At 46.6% G+C, this 17,447-nt stretch overlaps 1 long non-coding RNA gene across 1 annotated transcript; it reads left to right on the top strand.

The window, feature by feature from the left end:
- Nucleotides 1-903: 903 nt before the first annotated feature.
- LOC123369706 lies at nucleotides 904-17,024 on the top strand. Its single transcript, XR_006579122.1, has 3 exons — nucleotides 904-1,011; nucleotides 15,041-15,203; nucleotides 16,964-17,024. It is a non-coding gene; the product is annotated as an uncharacterized LOC123369706 (long non-coding RNA).
- Nucleotides 17,025-17,447: the final 423 nt, after the last annotated feature.

The raw sequence follows: 17,447 nt of genomic DNA on the forward strand, positions 1-17,447 counted from the left end.
GGGGATGCGTAATAAGCTTAATATCCTTCCCAAGGCAGCTATTTCATAGCAGGTTGGTTGTGTCTCACCTCTGTGAATGCATGGAAATGTTTGGGTAGAAATGTTTTGGTATCCTTTTATATAAATATAATTTTGCATTTTGGTCATGATTTTAACCCCAAATTATATATAGTAGGAAAAAATCACTTCACCTACCAACCCACCATTGAAATGCAGCCATGGTTAGAATCTAATGCTGGAGAAGCAACACCAGCTCAGAGAACTTAGACCTGATCCAGCAAATTACTTAAGCACTTGTTTAGTTGAAAGTAAAGCACTGTGAAAAAGCTGGAGAATCCCTAGTAAATGATAGCAATCTGGGAGATAGTAGCAGTCACTTGGCATGTAATAGTGTAGGAAAAGGAACTGCCTGGCTTCTGTTCAATCTGTACCACTGCTATATGGTTCTCCATTAGTCTACTTTCGTGACAGCTATGAGTAACAGCTGGCTTGTGTTACTGAGCTGCAGTTTTTTTTATTTCCCTTGTCAGAAAAAACACACGAATACTTCAGAGTTCTAAATCAAATAGGAAGTACATGCTAAAAGAGAATGAAGACAGGTGACTTCTCCAGTATTCCCACCATGCAACAGAAATCAAATCAAATTGAAGCAATTGCAATTCAGCTACAGGTGGTAAAAAACCTACTTATTTATATGCTAAGCACTATCTGAAATCCCAGGATCAGGTCTTTGAATTGCATTTTGCTCCATTGCTGGTAATCACTGTGAAAACTGATCTTGTCTCACTGGGCAGACTACTGTAATGATAGGTTGCAAAGTCAGTTGCTCCAGTCTTCTTAATAGGACATTTTTACAACTGTAATGTAATACATTTTCCCCTATTGATTATCACATGAGAACTACACAAGGAGGAAGGGAGCTGCTTCTTCTCTTTCATCTGATCAGAAGGGGAAAAGAAAATGCCAGTGTGAGCCACTGATGAATCAGCAAATGTCACAAGCTACCACCAGGTCAGTGAGAAATTAGACTAGATTGGGTTACAGCTGGGAGTTTGTGTGAGACAGTCAGCAGCACCATGGAATTTTCAGCCCTGGGCCGGAGAGCCAGCACTTACCAAACTCAAGGGTTTCATTTCAGCTCTTCTTTAACTTCCATACAAGTTAATAATAACCTGTTTCTGAATAGCCTTTTTCTATGCAGAGAATTGAAGGACAGGACTAGATTAAGGCATGGGTACTCTAGATCAGCGCCTAGGGCCTCAGCTCCTGTAGTCATAGGATTACATCAGTATCTGAGCTTTCATTAACACCCTCCCTCCCCCTGCCCCTAAAACTCTAAAGGCCCCATTCCTGCCTCCTGGCACCAGCACAGCAAGTGCGTGCCTGGGGCGGCAAGCCGCGGGGGGCGGGCTGCCGGTCGCTGTGAGGGTGTCAGTCAGGCAGCCTTCGGAGGCGTTTCTGCGGGAGGTCCGCTGGTCCCACGGTTTTGGCGGCAATTTGGCAGCGGGTACGCCAAAGGCGTGGGACCAGCAGATCACCCACAGAACCACCGCCAAATCCGCAGGACTGGCGGACCTCCCACAGAAATGCTGCCGAAGGCTGTCTGACTGCCGTGCTTGGGGCGGCAAAAAACATAGAGCCGCCCCTGCTCCTGAGGGTGGGGAGGGAGGATCCTCTCATGCTACCACTGAGGGGAAGGTGGATTTTACTGCCACTCTGGGGGAGGAGGAGATCTGACACTGCCTGTCCAAGTGTGGGATTGGAGCATGACTGCAGGGCACATCTTAGGGCCGTGAATATTAATACATAATGCTTTGTATGTCTTGATCTATCAAATGCACCTGAACCTTGATTAATTTGAATAGCAGGTTGTCACAGGGTGAGCTTGGCCTTTAAGGAGGTTAGGCCCAGATCCTCAAAGGCACCTAACTTCCATTGATATGGAGGATCTAGGCCCAGCTCTCCAGTGAATGGCATGAGCGTAGGGGGTCGTGTGCCAAGGAGGAGCAAGAGACTAACTCAGGCCTGTTGCAGAATATAGGGGCATCCTGAGCAGCCTCACTCTGAGTTGGGAAGGGAGTCTGGTGGGAGAAGGGTCGTGATAGTTCTCCATGGCTGTCAAGTATCAGGCCCGAGAGAAAGAAAAACCTCAGCTGAGGGACATGTAGGGAGCAGAAGGCTGCTGGTAAGAAACCCAAGTTAGGAGAGCTGCAAAGGACTGAACTGGAGGGAGGTCAAAGGCAGGGGAAGTCCCCATTAAGGATCGTTAAGACTTTTGAGCCACCATAAACTGAAAGGACTAATTGAGCCGAGGAAAGAGGGCTAGAATGTTTTGAATGTTCATTAATCACACCCAGCAGGAGGCAATATTGTGGAAATAGCAGTATGTTTGATGTGAGGCAGTGAATGGGCCTGAAGCCAGACTGAATAAGTTCCTGCTACACAGATAGGTATAAAAACCCAATGTGCAGTGACATGAATGTAACAGGAACATGGAAAGGTCATAAAGAGCTATGCTCCACAGTCTGCTCCACCTGACTTACTAGAATGTGGACTCACATGATCACTCATGTTCTTGCCCTACAAAAATCTATTGCATATAAGAATGATTTACTTCCCTGTGTTTGGCAACTGTCAGTCTAACTCAACCACCACATTTCAGGTAAGCGGGTAAGGTGAACCCAAGACAATGTGGCAAATTCATCCCTGGTGTAGTCCTGTTCTGATTCTGTTCTCCTGAAGTCCAAAACTGAGCTAAAGTGAACTGTGTGATGAAGAGCTGAGTTAACATAATCCCCTATATAGATATGCCTGAAAATGTCAGGCACTCAGCAGACTGGTGTAGAGCTGACAGTACAAATCAATCCTTCTTCTCCGCTTTCCAAAGAACGACAATAGGCCACTCAAGCTCTGGCATGATCAGGCAACATTCAGAGCCAGCAAATAGCTTCCTGTTGGTCCGAGCATTACTTCTGCTAGAGTGATTTCTGAGAGCATCAGAGAGACGAGAATAAAAGGAGCCTTGGCTGTACATTAATTACTTATTGACCTTTTATTGGTAGCACAAACATCTTTATATTACAAGCCTTGTGAGCCCCACTCAAACATTTGGGTGGATATTTGTTTATTTTAATGTGTGTACCCACTTGTTCCAAGAGCAGGAAGTGAGGGTGCCATTGGAGTGATGGAGGAGAAAGGCCAGGTAGCCTGGATTGTTCGCTTTTGCTACCGATGATCAAAGAATAAGTGTTTATGTCACTAAGTCACAACATTTCCAAACACTATACAGTGCATCTTTGTACATCTCAAATGTGCACACACAGCTCTAGGCCACTATCTCCAGCCAGTCATTAATCACAAGGGATCACACATTGCCAGGGTCACAACTGCTTTAAGAGAAATTGCAAATCAGAGATATTCTAATCAGAAGAGTAAATTACTGGAGATGTTGAAACATGTCAGACAATTTACAAGGAAAATGAAAAAATCAAACAGGAAGCCATCAATCTGAGAGTCTGAAGATTTAGTAAGAAACGCATCTTACCACTGAAAACCATGAAAAAAGCAGAGACATTCATAGCTGTTGAAAGCCAAATTATTACAGTACATTCTAGGGTCAAATTCTGCTGTCAGTTATGCTGCTGCAAATGGAGTAACACCTTTTACATCAGGAGAGTTGATCCAGATTTAAAGTGGTATAACTATGGTGAGATAAGTGAGCCAAAATTAGTACTGTAGCAGCAACCAAAAAGAATAAAGCTTACAACAGGAGCTAGGGAACAATGGAAAAAGTTTTTCATCACAATGTGTTCCTAGAATTGTTTTTATGATGCTATTGATTAATGATTTGCCCAGTGCTACGAAGTGGGGAAATGATGGGGGAATATTCTTTAAATTATTACATTTTAAAATACCATAGTGAGCGAACACTATTCAATCAGTTCTGCTGATGCTTTGAGAGTCTGTATCCGTCTCATCATTTCCTGTGGCTTTAGCTACTTCCCAGCACAAGGTCTAATCTGAAGATTAAAGGGGAAGTTTGCCTCTGCACAGCTAGTGGCACAAAGTGAGTGTAAAGGGGCTGCACAGCCTGGGATGAATTCCCCATGGAACAGAGTCAGCTCCACTGCCGCCACCTCTGCAGAAGTCCCAGTGCCAGGGGAATTGGGACAAAATGGTGGGGGGATGGAGAAGGAAGATATGACCTGGGTGGACTTGGCCCCTAGCTCGTCTCCATTGCCTCAAACCTGGCAGCACAAGGCATAGGTTAGGGCCATCTCAGGGCTGCCCTCGCTTGCACAGTGGACTCCAGCAGTTGTGAATAGGGGAGGTACTAGCAGCCTCTCCTGTGTCCCAGCATCAGTCCAAATGTTGGCACAAGGATGAATCCACCCCAGTGTGTCTGCTCCAGTTCAGAACCATTCACTGAGGGGAGGCAACAGTGCTGACAAGCACCTATGAAAACTGCTTTGAAAGTTCTTTCACTCTGTATTTTCTCATACAGGAAGAATTTCTCTCTCTCTCTCTCTCTCTCTCTCTCGGGGATTATAAATAAGCACTTCAGTTTTCCCTTAAGTGAAAAGGTTCTTCCTTTAGAAGGGAAAGCAGTGCAGATAACCTTCATGAATAGAATTAAGAACAGAACAATAGATGTGATCTTTTCAGAGGGCAGTAAATTTGCCACCTCAGAACAGCACAGAATGCGTCATTCAGTGTGTGCTGGTTTCAGATTGCCTGAATCATCTCTCAACAGTACTGGGCAATTTATGGCCTGTCAGGGTAATCCACCGGCAGGCTGCAAGACATTTTGTTTACATTGACCATCCGCAGCTCCCATTGTCCAGGAATGGTGAACCGTGGCCATTGGGAGCTGCAGGCGGCTGTGCCTGTGGACGGTCAATGTTAACAACTGTCCCGCGGCCCGCCAGCGGAATACCCTGACGGGTCGCATGCAGCCTGTGGGCTGCAGGTTGCCCACCACTGTCTCTCAACATTCAATTGTGTTTGTAACTTCAAATTCACACACACTATCACCATTTAAAGGCCAAGATAAATTAGTACAGAATGTTAATAACTGAGGTGCAAGACGGTGCCGGAGGTCAACTTAGGGTGACCAGATGAGAGGAAGAAAATATCGGGACACATGGGGGGGAAGGGTCCGCCGGCGGAGCAAAAAAACCCAAAAAAACTGAGTGCTGCTGGCGGAGCAAAAAAAAACAACCAAAAAACCACGAGATCATCGAGATGCGGGACAAACACCTAAATATCAGGATGGTCCCAATTTTATCAGGATGTCTGGTCACCCTAGGTCAACTCCACCCTTATTGTTTCCTTATACTCCTCTGTCTTGTCTGTTCCCACCTGTTGTCCCCTGTTTTAAGCTTAGATTGTCAGCTCCTTGGGGCAGGGACCATCTTTTGGTTCTGTGTACAACAGCTAGCCCAACTGGGTCCTGGTCTGTGACTGGGGTTTACAGGCACTATCTGTAATAAAACATTATGTATTAATAATAACAGTAATACGCAAAGGGGCAGCACTAGAGTGGCACCAGTGACATGGCGCTATGGTGTGAGGTGGGGGTAGCTGAAGATTCAGAGCCTGCATACCAAGAATCCAGCTAGCCTTGTCAAAACATTTGGTCTTCACATTGTGAAGATGGTATGCCCAGTCCCTGCAGGGGGACATTGCCGTGTATTGAAATAGGATAGTATCCTGTTAAATAGTTTGTGAGCCCTCTAGTTGCATTCACTGGATTCTGTGTTTCAGAACCTGCTTGAACTGCAGTATATACATGTTTGTGTATATTTAGTTATTTGGGACCCAGCTGGGCCCATGTGGTTTCTTCATATTTGTTTTGTTGTGTAAAGAGCAAAAGACAACAGATTGTATTTTCCATTACACAACTGTAACCTCTCAGATTGAAAAGGAGCTGTATGCATAACCCACTGGTCAGCATGGAATACTGGGACTGAGGGGAAATCAAACTCCCATGATTCCTCTCCTGGCATTCATTAATTTTGCAAGTGCCTTTTTCAAACTGATATCAGGCCACATGGAGGACACACTGCTGAGCCCCTTGGTCAGTTAATATGAACAGGATGGTGCATTTAGAATCATGCAGGCAGATGGATTTGGCTCTGCAGTTTAATAGGGTTGTTGATGCTGCAGTGATATGGCTAATGGAGGAGGATGAAGTAGAGCAGCTACTGGTGCAGAGCATGTATCTGGAGCTGCTTTACCCAGCGGAGTGCCACTTCTGGGCTCGACCAATTAAGAGTGACTAGTAGAAGAGTGACTCGTAGGGATGCAGAACTGAGGTGACCAGTAGTGGCAGGGGAATTTCTGGATCATAATGGCAACTTTTCTAGAAATCTGTGTAGAGCTCACCCTAGAACTGCAGTATCATCATACTAACATGGCAGTTCCCCTCATTGTGAAGAAGGGTGATGCCACCATCATCTGGAAGCTTGCCACTCCCGATTGGTAGCAATCAGTAGCTAACCAGTTTGGTGTTGGTAGATTGACTGTCAGGGCTGTTGTCATAGAGGTCTGCGATGCTACGAAGAGGGCGCTGCTGTGCCATGTTATAAAGCTTGGCAACGCACAAGAGGTTATTGATGGCTTTGCATGGATGGGGTTCGTGGCCGTCTTAGATCCAGAACCAGAACAGAGACTGGGCAGATCAGCCATTTTTTATTATACAGCTCAAGCCTTTCATCTTGGCCTTCTGTAAAGATAGTCAGGAGGCAGGCAGACAATCATCCTGTCCTCAGGGCTTAGCTTTAAAAGTTTGGGGTTTTGCATAATCAGAGCTGGGGAATTTGCATTAACCTCTCTATAGGGATTCCCTAGGAAATCCACTTAATACTTGTTGTCCCAAAAGACCACATTTGTCTGGCACATTTTCAATATAGTCTTTTGAACTCCCAGGTCTCACATCTATCACATCTTCCCCTCCACCCTTGCCCATGCCCCAAGAGGTTACATGCAGTCCTGGCCCCCAATAATATATAAACTTAATACAATAAGATGTTAAGAATATTACAGGAAATTGCCCTATCTGTCACAGAGATGTGCTCTTCCAGGAAACCCACATCCTGCCTAGTAAGAGTGATCAGAAGCTCAGTTAATCTGCAATACCTTGAGATGAATCTCCTATAATACCCATTTAAATACAGTATCTGATACACCTGGCTGGCTGGCTGGAGAGGGTTGTGGGGATTGCCTGCTACAGTAGTTAACTTTTCTGGATCAGTCTTTATGTAGAAGGTACATGCAATACAGCCTAAGAAAGACAGTTCTCAATGACAAATAATTGGCACGTCAGGTCAGTGCCTGCTCACTGCAGTCAGGTTAACAGTGTTCTCCAGTTCTATGATAAAGCAAGAGTAAACTGGGAGGTGGGAATGGAAAAATAAATGTGTAAGTTGTATAACTGTGTCTACTATAATTCATAATATATATATAGTGCCAAAATTGTGCCAGGTACTTTAAAAGACAGGTTTCCATCCTCAATCTAGACAGAGAGTTTAGGACCAGATTTTAAAGGTATTTAGGTACCTAAAAATGCAGATAGACACTGAAAATCCCCCTGGGTGCCTAGGAACCTAGTGGGAAGTAGGTATCTATCTGGATATTTAGCAGACTAAAAGGCATTTAGGCACCAAGGGCCAGATTTTTAACAAGGAAGGAAACAATGAGAGTGTCAGGAGATCTGGAGTGACTCCTGACTGAGAGTGTCAACCTCAGGGAAGACTGTCAAAAGCAGGGCAGACACCCAAACTGGTGGTATGTTCTATACTTAGGGTAAGTCTACACTACAAAATTAAGTTGACCTAAGTTATGTTGACATATAGCCACTGCAGTAATTAAATCACTTTTGCATGTCCACATTACGTTCCTTGTGTCAGTGGTGCACGTCCTCCCCAGGAGTGCTTGCACCAATTTTACTGGCAGGATGGGGCATTGTGGGACAGTTTCTGAAAGGCAGCAATAGTCAACGTAAGCAACGTAGTGTCTAAACTGACACTGCTTTACCCTAACTACATCGACCTAAGCACTATGCCTCTCATGGATATGGAATTTTTAGGTTGGTGTAGTGGGCAAGTTACATCGGTGGGAGCTACATTTTAGTGTAGATGCTTACAGAGTTAGGCTGATGTAAGCTACCTTATGTTGACCTAAGTCTGTAGTGTAGACCAGACCTTAGTTTTCACCAACCTAGTAACAAATATTAACTCCTATATTATAACAGTCTTACCTTGGAGTTACAGACAGCCCCCTTGCATTCTCCAGTCTATCTTGCCATCCAGGGAAGCTGGACTTAGTGATACATGGCCACTTGCACACACACAAAATATTCAGGTTGTTCCCAGTCTCAAGAGACCAGTCACTTACCCCAGATCAATTTGTACCTTAACTCTCATACCAAAAGGAACATCTGTAGCCAATCTTGTAATAATTAACTAAAGGTTTATTAACTAGGAAAAGAAAATGAGTTATTTACAGGTTAAAGTAAGCAAGCCTACACATACACATGAATTTCAGGCTTGGTCTACACTAGCAACTTATGTTGGTATAATTAAGTCGCTCAGGGTATGGATTTTCCATACCCCTGAGCGATGCTGTTATACTGATCTAAATTGCAGTGTAGACAGTGCTGTGTTGACAGGATGGCTTCTCTCGTTGACATAGCTACCACATCTCAGGGAGGTGGATTGCCTACACCAACAGGAGAAGTCCTCTCATTGGTGTAGATAGCATCTTCATTGAAGTGCTACAGTGGTGCAGCTGCATCAGTGCATCTGCATCGCTGCAGCTTTTTAAGCGTAGACAAGCCCTATGTCTGATTAAAAAAGGTGACAGATGTAGTAATCCATCAGCACTGAATGTCTTTTTAGAGCTTAATACAGGTCGACCCTGTGGGTCTCCTCTTTTTGTTTCTTAGCTCCAGCCCTTGTGAGAGTCCAAACAGCAAAGAGATGAAAAATCTTCATGTCAGCTATTTTTATTTCCCTCGCCCAGCATTCAAACTGATGAGACAAGGGCTTCTGCATATACTTCTCTATGGGTGGTTGGAGTAAATAAAGCTTTTGTCCTACAATGACCCAATTAATTTTGATAGTCCTCCTGGATGGACAGGGGGAGCCACTCTCACTGTCTGAGTTCATAAATTCAAAGCAAGTATTTTTACAATTATAAAACAAATTTATATTTTACCTTATAGCATGGAATACAGACATTATAAGTGAGATTAATGCAGGCAGCAATTTACAAGGATTTCATAGACTCTAAACACTAAATACTTTCTTATAAGACTTATTCTTATTTTGAACAAAACTAACATACAGGTGAGCTGGTTTGCTTTCCAGCTATGAGTTTGACAGTTCCTAGCTCGTGCCTATGGCCTTGGCCAGAGCAGACACTTGGTTTACCAGCATCTCAGAGATATTTTTTTTATATCCCTGCCTAAATTCTCTCTTTAAGAGACTTACCCATTTTCTCTGAACACCTTTTAAACTGAGGGCTTGTCTCTCTCTTACCGGGGGATCGACACATGGCGATCGATCCACCGGGGGTTGATTTAGCCGGTCTAGCTCTGCTGTCGACTCTGGTACTCCACTGGAACAAGCAGCGTACGGGAAGTTGACAGGAGAGTCTCTCCCATCGACCCAGCACAGTGTAGACACATGGTGTAGTCACATAGCTGGAGTTGCGTAACTTAGCTCCGTAGTGTAGACCTGCCTATGCTATTATTTAAGAGCAGTTGTAATCAGAACCCTGTGTATTCCATGGCCATTGGCCATGGAATTTGCCAGAGAATTCACCCTTACAACAGAATTGGGTCCATAGTCTAAGATTTCATTGACAATACTCTTATGCTTCTAGCTCCTGTGATTGTGAAGTGATCCAACGTGATCCAAATGGAACCTTTTCTTCCAAACAGCCTGAACCAATAGCTCATATTAGTTTCAATGGAGTGTTAACACTGAATGTAGGAATTGCCATATTGGATAAGATCAGTGATCATCTAGTCCAGTATCATGTCATCAACAGTGGCAAGTAGCAACTTCCTGTGAAGCAGTTGGAAGAGACTCTGCAGCAGGCAGTTATGGTATAACCTGTCCCAAGGGAATGTTTCCTCTTGATCCTCAATAGTTATAAATTGCCTTAGCTGTGAAGCAGGAGGATTTTTATCTTTTCCAATTTTATTTTTTAGTATTTGCTATTAAAATGGGATGTTTTTGCCATCCCGTAGCGGGGTGGTCACCCGCTCTGGCCCTGGAAGGGTGAAAGCAGCCCTGGAGAGGGCTGCAGCAGAGTAAGAGGGATTAAGAACAGCTGGGGAAGCTGAGTGGTTAGCTGACCACAGCGGTGGCTGGCTAAATGAAGGCCCAGCTGGCTAAGAAGCTAAGATAGTCTCTCTTTAGCTTGCGAGGGAGAAGGGACTGGCTACCTGAGAGCAATAGGGTGCCTGAGTGGAGCAGGGCTGGGGAAAGGCTAGAGGGGCTGGGGAGCTCCAGCCGGGCTGCAGGCCTTGAGAAGGGCCTCGAGAAGGCACTGGGGCTGCAGAGGTGCAGTCCGGGGGTTAGGCAAGGGCAGCAAGTCCAAACCCCTCTTGCCTATGATGAGTGGCGTTCACACTGCAGTCTGCCCCAGGGAATGGGGGCTAGTTGATGACTGGCAGTTGCCATAGACTGAGGTGAGTTGGGGGATAGAGGGTTGGTGGTTCCCTGGGGAGGGAAGACCCAAAGTGTGGGGACACTGCTGGGGGCAGCACCCCAAGGTAAAGGGACACGGGGGTCAGCGGCAGGTGAGACACCAGACTGCAGAGAGCGCTCCGGGCTGGAAAGAGCTAATTCCCAGGATGTCCAGCAGGAGGCACTGTGCTGGTGAGTCGACACCTCGCTACACATCCATATAAATGTCTAATCCCTTTTTGAATCTTGTTAAAATTCTTGGCCATCATGATATCTTCTGGCAAGGACTTCCTCAGGCCAGTCGTGTTGTTTGATTATTTTTTTTCTTATCAGTTTTGGTTTTTGCTACCTTTCCAATTCATTCAACATCCCCTTGTTCTTGTACAATGAAACAGGGTAGATCACCTATGTCAGTGATCTACTGGCCCCTGCAGCCCCTGAATAAAGAAGGTGCAAATTGCCTCCCGCTCTGTTCCTACATGGGTGCAAACATCAGTTCAAGAATGAACCCTTAGTTCCTAAGCTTAAAAAAAGAAAAGAAAGATGTAACTAGGCACCAAAGACTCCCATATGCTAACAGGGTAAAAAAGGTGGGTAAGAGTCTTGAGTGAAAGGGAATGAGTGGAAAAATCTAAAATCTTTAGTCTTGGAAATGAAACTATAGCTTGACAGCTGTCTCTCCAGTTGTGGATTTGGAATTTATGATAAAACAAAACTCCAGCCCCCCCGAGTGGCGGTAGCTATGTCGGTGGGAGAAGCATTCCTGCCTACATAGCAGTGTTCACACTGGCAATTAGGCAGGTGTAACTTATGTCTCACAGGGGAGTGGCTTATTCACACCTGAGTGACATAATTTATACCAGCATAAGCTGTAGTGTGTACATAGTCTTAGGGCAGCCACTGGGATGGAGCAGGCTGTGATGGTGTGCCCTGAAAAAGAGGCAGCAACTTGCCTTCAGGCAGAGAGTCCTGGGAGGGATTTAAATGGGGAATAAACCAGGGGAAGCTAGGAAGGGATGAAAGGTCAAACCCATGTAGGACAGAAGTGGGTTTAAGTTTATACCTATTGGTTTGGGATTTTGTTGGGGGATTCCAAGGGAGGGCCCTGAGAGTCCTGGGCCTGAAGCTAGGGTGAACCTAGAGAGGTGGTTGGACAGAAGGCATGAGAAAAGCTTGGTAAGAAAAAGTCTGGTGCAGACCCTTGGCTGCCTATCCTAAGGTTCCCGGAGTGTAACCTGGTGTGGTGGAATGGCCTGGGTTCCCTTACCAGCCACTGGTAAGGTGGCATGAGGCCCTGAGAAGGAGACAAAGATGGTGGAGAGACCTGAGAGTAGGGTGCAGTGAGAACAGGGCCCAAGACCTTTTTGTAAGAACACCAATCAAATTGTTGCTATTAAAAAGATTAAACTTGGACATAGATCGGAAGCTAAAGATGGAATCAACAGAACAGCCCTGCGGGAGATAAAATTGTTACAGGAGCTAAGCCATCCAAATATCATTGATCTTCTTGATGCATTTGGACACAAATCCAATATTAGTCTGGTCTTTGATTAATGAAGGGCCCTAGGAGCATGTGCAGTGACACGGGTGTGGGGGGTGTGAGTGTGCTGCCAGGGGGGAGGGGGCAGAAGGGGGTCCCTACCCCAGAGCTCACTGCTGCCAGCAGGGAGAGGGATGTGGGGAGTCCTTCTCTCTGGCTCCAGTCCCAGGGCAGCCTGCCTGGACCCCAAACTCATCCCAAGCCCTGCCCCACCCCAGAGCCCACACCCCCAGCCAGAGCCCTCATCCCCCGGCACCACAACTCTCTGTCCTAGCCTTGAGCTTCTCCAACACCCCAAACCCCTCATCTCCAGCCCCAGCCAGAGCCCTCATCCCCCTGCATCCTAACCCTCTGCCTCAGCCCTGAGTCCCCTCCCACACCCCAAACCCCTCATCCCCAGCCACATCCCAAATCCACCCCAGCCTCACCCCACAGCCCTCACCCCTGCACTCCCTCCCTCCACACCCCCTCATCCCCAAACTCCCTCCCAGAACCTGCACCCTCTCCCTCCACACTCCCTCCCATCCCCAAACTCCCTCCCAGAGCCTGCACCCTGCACCCCAGTCCCCTGCTCCAGCTCAAGGCTTGCACCCCAGGCCTCCTCCCCCACCCAAACTCCCTCCCAGAGTCTTGGGCAGGTGGGGGGTGGAGTTTGAGGGGGCAGAGTTTGGTCAGGGGCAGGTTCTGGGCACCACCAAAATTTCTACAAACCTGCCACCCCGCTGGCAAGAGCTGGTGTGCCATACCGGGGTGGACTGGCTTCTTGAGGCAGCAATTTAAAGGGCTGGAGCCCAGAGCCCCACTGCCAGAGCCCCGGGATAGCGGCTGCAGGGCTCGGGTGGCGATTTAAAAAGGGCCGGCTCTACAATTTTCGCCGCACCAAGCAGCGCGCCAAATTGCTGCCTGAAGCCGCCATGGACAGCTAAACATAGAAGCTGCCGCTGAATTGCTGCCGCCGCGGAAACACGCCTGCTGTCTTAAGGGCACACGGACTGCCCCCGCCATCCACGGGGGCAATTTGGCACGCTGCTTGGGGGCAAAACAACAGGGACTGCCGCCCCTTGCAGATTGCCGCCCCAAGCACCAGCTTGGAATGCTGGTGCCTGGAGCAAGCCCTGGATTTAAAGGACCCAGGGCTCCTGCCGCCGCTACCACCCTGGGTCCTTTAAATCACCACTGGAGCCCCACTGCCGCTACCCCTTTAAATAGCCCCCGGAGCCTGCTGGAGCCCTGCGGTAGCAGCGGCAGGGCTCTGGTGGCTATTGAAAGGGTTCAGGGCTCCCGCTGCCTCTACCACCCCGGGCCCTTTAAATAGCCCCTGGAGCCTGCCGGAGCCCTGCGGTAGCAGCGGCAGGGCTCTGGTGGCTATTGAAAGGGTTCAGGGCTCCCGCTGCCTCTACCACCCTGGGCCCTTTCAATAGCCACCGGAGCCCTGCCGCCACTACCCCAGGGCTCCAGTAGCAGGGCTCCGGAGATGATTTAAAGGGAACTGGAAAGTAGTGGCAGCCGGAGCCCCGGGCCCTGCTGCTAGAGCCCTGGGGCTCCATCGGCAATTTAGAGGGCCTGGGGCTCTGCTGCAGTAGCAGCAGCTAGAACCTCGGGCCCTTTAAATCCCCCCATTTAAATTGCTCCTGAACCCCAGGCTCCCAGCCACCTCTGCAGCTGGGAGTTCAGGGGGTGATTTAAAGGGCTTGGGGCTCTCAGCTGCTGCTACCACAGCTCTAGCCCTGGGCCCTTGAAATCCTGATTTAAAGGGCCTGGGGATTTAAAGGCTCCGCCTCTTCCGGTGGAGGCCACGCCCCTCCTCAGGATTCCAGAGTACCGGCAAGTCCTTCAAGTTACTTTCACCCCTGCCTCCTTAACATGGTATTTCCCCCATTTTCCTCTTTGGAGCTGGGGCTGTAACTTAAGCCAGCTGTAAAGCCTTAGTCCTCTTCTCCTTCAGCTGGCCCCTTTTCTCCAAGTAGTCTCAGGCTAAAGGGTTCAATAGGCAGGCCTTCTTCTGTGGTTAATGTCTCTCCACTATGAGGGGGGAAGCAGTATATATCCTTGTTCCTTCCTCAGCTCATTCCCAATTGTTTGGGTGGGAGAGGAGACCTGCCCTGACTACTCTGCAAGGCTCCTGATCCTGGGCCCTAAAAGGAACAATATTGGGTTGCTCTCCCCCAACTACTACTTACTCGCAGGACTGCTTCCTCTCTAGTCATATCTTATGTCCCAGGTCCTTGCCTACATCAGAGCTCCCAACTCTTAAAGGGCCATGACTATGGGGTGGAGGTGAGCAGACCCTTAGGCCTTATTACCGTTAAGGGGCAGCCTAACTCACCATAGTGGAGTAAATCATGCTAAGGGTGCGTTTTTAGCTAAAATAATGTAGGCCAAAAGACCTAACCCCAAGTCACAGTTTATGCCCTCTCATTCTGTGCAAGTAAACAAGTGACCACAAGGGTACGGGTACATTGCAAGTTGGATGGGACTTAAAGGCGGGGTTACAATACTTTGTAACCTTGTTTATAGGCACTTAGACCACCCTGTGATGTAGGAATTATTAAGAAATGAGTCAGGCAAATTGTTAATAATGATTGGAAGCTTAATTATGGACACCTGGAATGACACATGGATAATGAGCAGGTATCAACCTTGTTATGGTTATGAGAAAGCTGCATTAAAGTAGATATCTAGTGGTGATTTAAATGTTAATGTTAACTATTTCATTCCTCATGTAAGAAAGGAGAGGGAAGATCATCATAGCTCTGAACATTTTACTGTGATTTACATCCAATTTTGTTACCAAGAGTAGGTGGCGCTTGGAGATTATACCACTTCCCAAATCAAGAATGAGCCAAACCAAACCGAGCAGGATATCTGAGCTCCACCACGGGGAAGCCAAATCCAAGCAAACTAGAAGAACCCAGAGCCATATTCAAGCTCCCCCAATCTCGAGGAACTCAGTGGAGTTGTGGGTATGCATATTTATATTTTGAGTAACTGTACAATTTACTGCAAGTGACATCACATTTTGTAATTTATGGGTGGAACTTATTTTGTGGACAGAGCTTGCTGGAATATTCCCATTGTTTCCCCCTTAGTTCAAGCCTTGATGGAGACATTAGTAAAAAAAAGACACATGGACTAACTCAGTGATTTAGTCACAGTGCAAAGCCCTACTACTCAACGACAGTAGTTCTTGTCCAGGGCAGCAGGAACTGGGACCAGAGGTAATATGATCAGCCCATAAGAAGGGGCTTCCAAACTCTCTAGATAGCTCAAGGAAGGAACCATGTTCAACTCTCTGCTGGAAGGATGGGCAAGACTGAGATATAGGAAGAAAACAGGGCCGCCCAGAGGATTTAGGGGGCCTGGAGCAAAGCGGGGGAGCAAACATAAAAAAGGTGCCACCCGCTATGGCACTTGTACTCACCAGGCAGCACTCCGAGTCTTTGGCGGCGGCGGCAGCAGCAGTGCGTCCTTTGCTTGCAATGAAACACGTCTTCGGAAGCAATGAAGGACCCACTGCCAAAGTGCCGCCGAAGACCTGGAGTGAGTGAAGGGCCTGCCGCCGAAGACCCGGACTGCCACTGGATGAGTAAAAATTAAAAAGGCACCTCTAGCCAGGGAAGGGATTCTCAGCCAGAGCTTGTGGGGGCCCTGTGGGGCCCAGGGCAAATTGCCCCACTTGTCTCCCCATCTGGGCGGTCCTGGAAATAAAGGAGAGAAATAAAGAGAACCAGGGGGCTTAGAGGACTCTGTGGATGTGGCAGAAACAAACACAGAAGGAGAGTCCAATATCAACAATTTAAAAGATTTAAAGTTTTTTTTATTTTAATCTATAAATTAAAAAAAACAACGTGTAAATATGTCAGGAATAATGACATAAAACATCATATACAACATTTATAACAAGAAAAATCCATCCCATAAGTAAGTCTACAAAACACCATACATGGAAATGAAGTATGAAAGATTAATTACCATCTACAGTATTGGGAACAGTCCAAAATTTCAGCAGTAGGTGATTTTATGAAGTTTTCCATCATTCCATTCTTCTATGAAACATTTATTCTTGAAATTAAACACTGGTAAATGATGCAATACTGTCCTACTCAAGGTCCCGTGTACTCCAGGCCAAGCTGAACTTCAATTCTGCAGCACAGCTTCATGTATTCTGAAGCACTCTGCAGAGGCAAGAGTGGTAACTCATAGCAGATTCATTTAAATTGAGTTTTTCTTTGTATTGAATGTGAGGATGAATAATTCAGTCAGTACTGTACCCCTGGGTTATTTTCATATGGCCTTCATGCACAGTCCTCACATTTTGAGGTTTCAATCTGGTGAAGATGTTTTACTGACAATGCACAAATATATCATAGATGGTATCAGGGGTGGGGGTGGGGGTAGGGAAAAGGCTTTGGCTGTTGGGTAGGGGCTGCCTGGGGCTTTATAGTCAGTTCCCATTTTTAAGGCTATCTTCACAACTATGAGGGCTAGAAACACTGCATTTTAAATGAAAGCTTAGATCCTGGAACACAATTCTGCAGCACAGGTAGATGCTTCAGAAAATCCCATGATCACAGAATTGTGGAAAACATAGTGCCCTGAGCACACTGAGTTTGCAAATCAACAATTTGATTCTTATCATTTTTTGGATTATTTTCCATTGCCTCTGATTTTCCAATCCAGTGGTCATTAGAGTCAACAGAAAAACTTCCATTTACTTCTACAGGCATTGGAGAAGACCATTAGATGACTGGCTCCACAGAAAGCCACCAAACAGTCTGAAGCACAAAAATCTCTCTTACACTGTGTAGGGTTCTAGAAATTGGGTGAGGAAGAAATCCCAGTATCAGAAAACCCAAAATGGTGGGTTACAGAGGGAGATTTTATTAGTGCTCATCTTACTTTGGATTTAAATGTGTATCACCTTTCATCTCAAAGCATTTTTCAAATATGTGTGAAATAGGGAAGTATTACTATATCCTTTTGACAGCTGCTGGATAACACAAGGAACTGGGTGACAAAATGAGTTGCCCATAGTCACTCAAACTCAGTGGCAGAGTTGTAACAGAACCTAGGAATCCTGATTCCCAGTCTTCTGCTTTAACCAAAGGATAAAAGTCTGCACTCCTGAACTGAAGGCTGGACACAGTATGCCTAATGAGTTTCCCAGTTGTTTTTCTTTTTGTGTTCTTGCCCATGCCTATATGCTG

The sequence above is a fragment of the Mauremys mutica genome, chromosome 1 (genome assembly GCF_020497125.1).
Source record: "Mauremys mutica isolate MM-2020 ecotype Southern chromosome 1, ASM2049712v1, whole genome shotgun sequence".
In the NCBI taxonomy this organism is placed as follows: Eukaryota; Metazoa; Chordata; order Testudines; family Geoemydidae; genus Mauremys; species Mauremys mutica.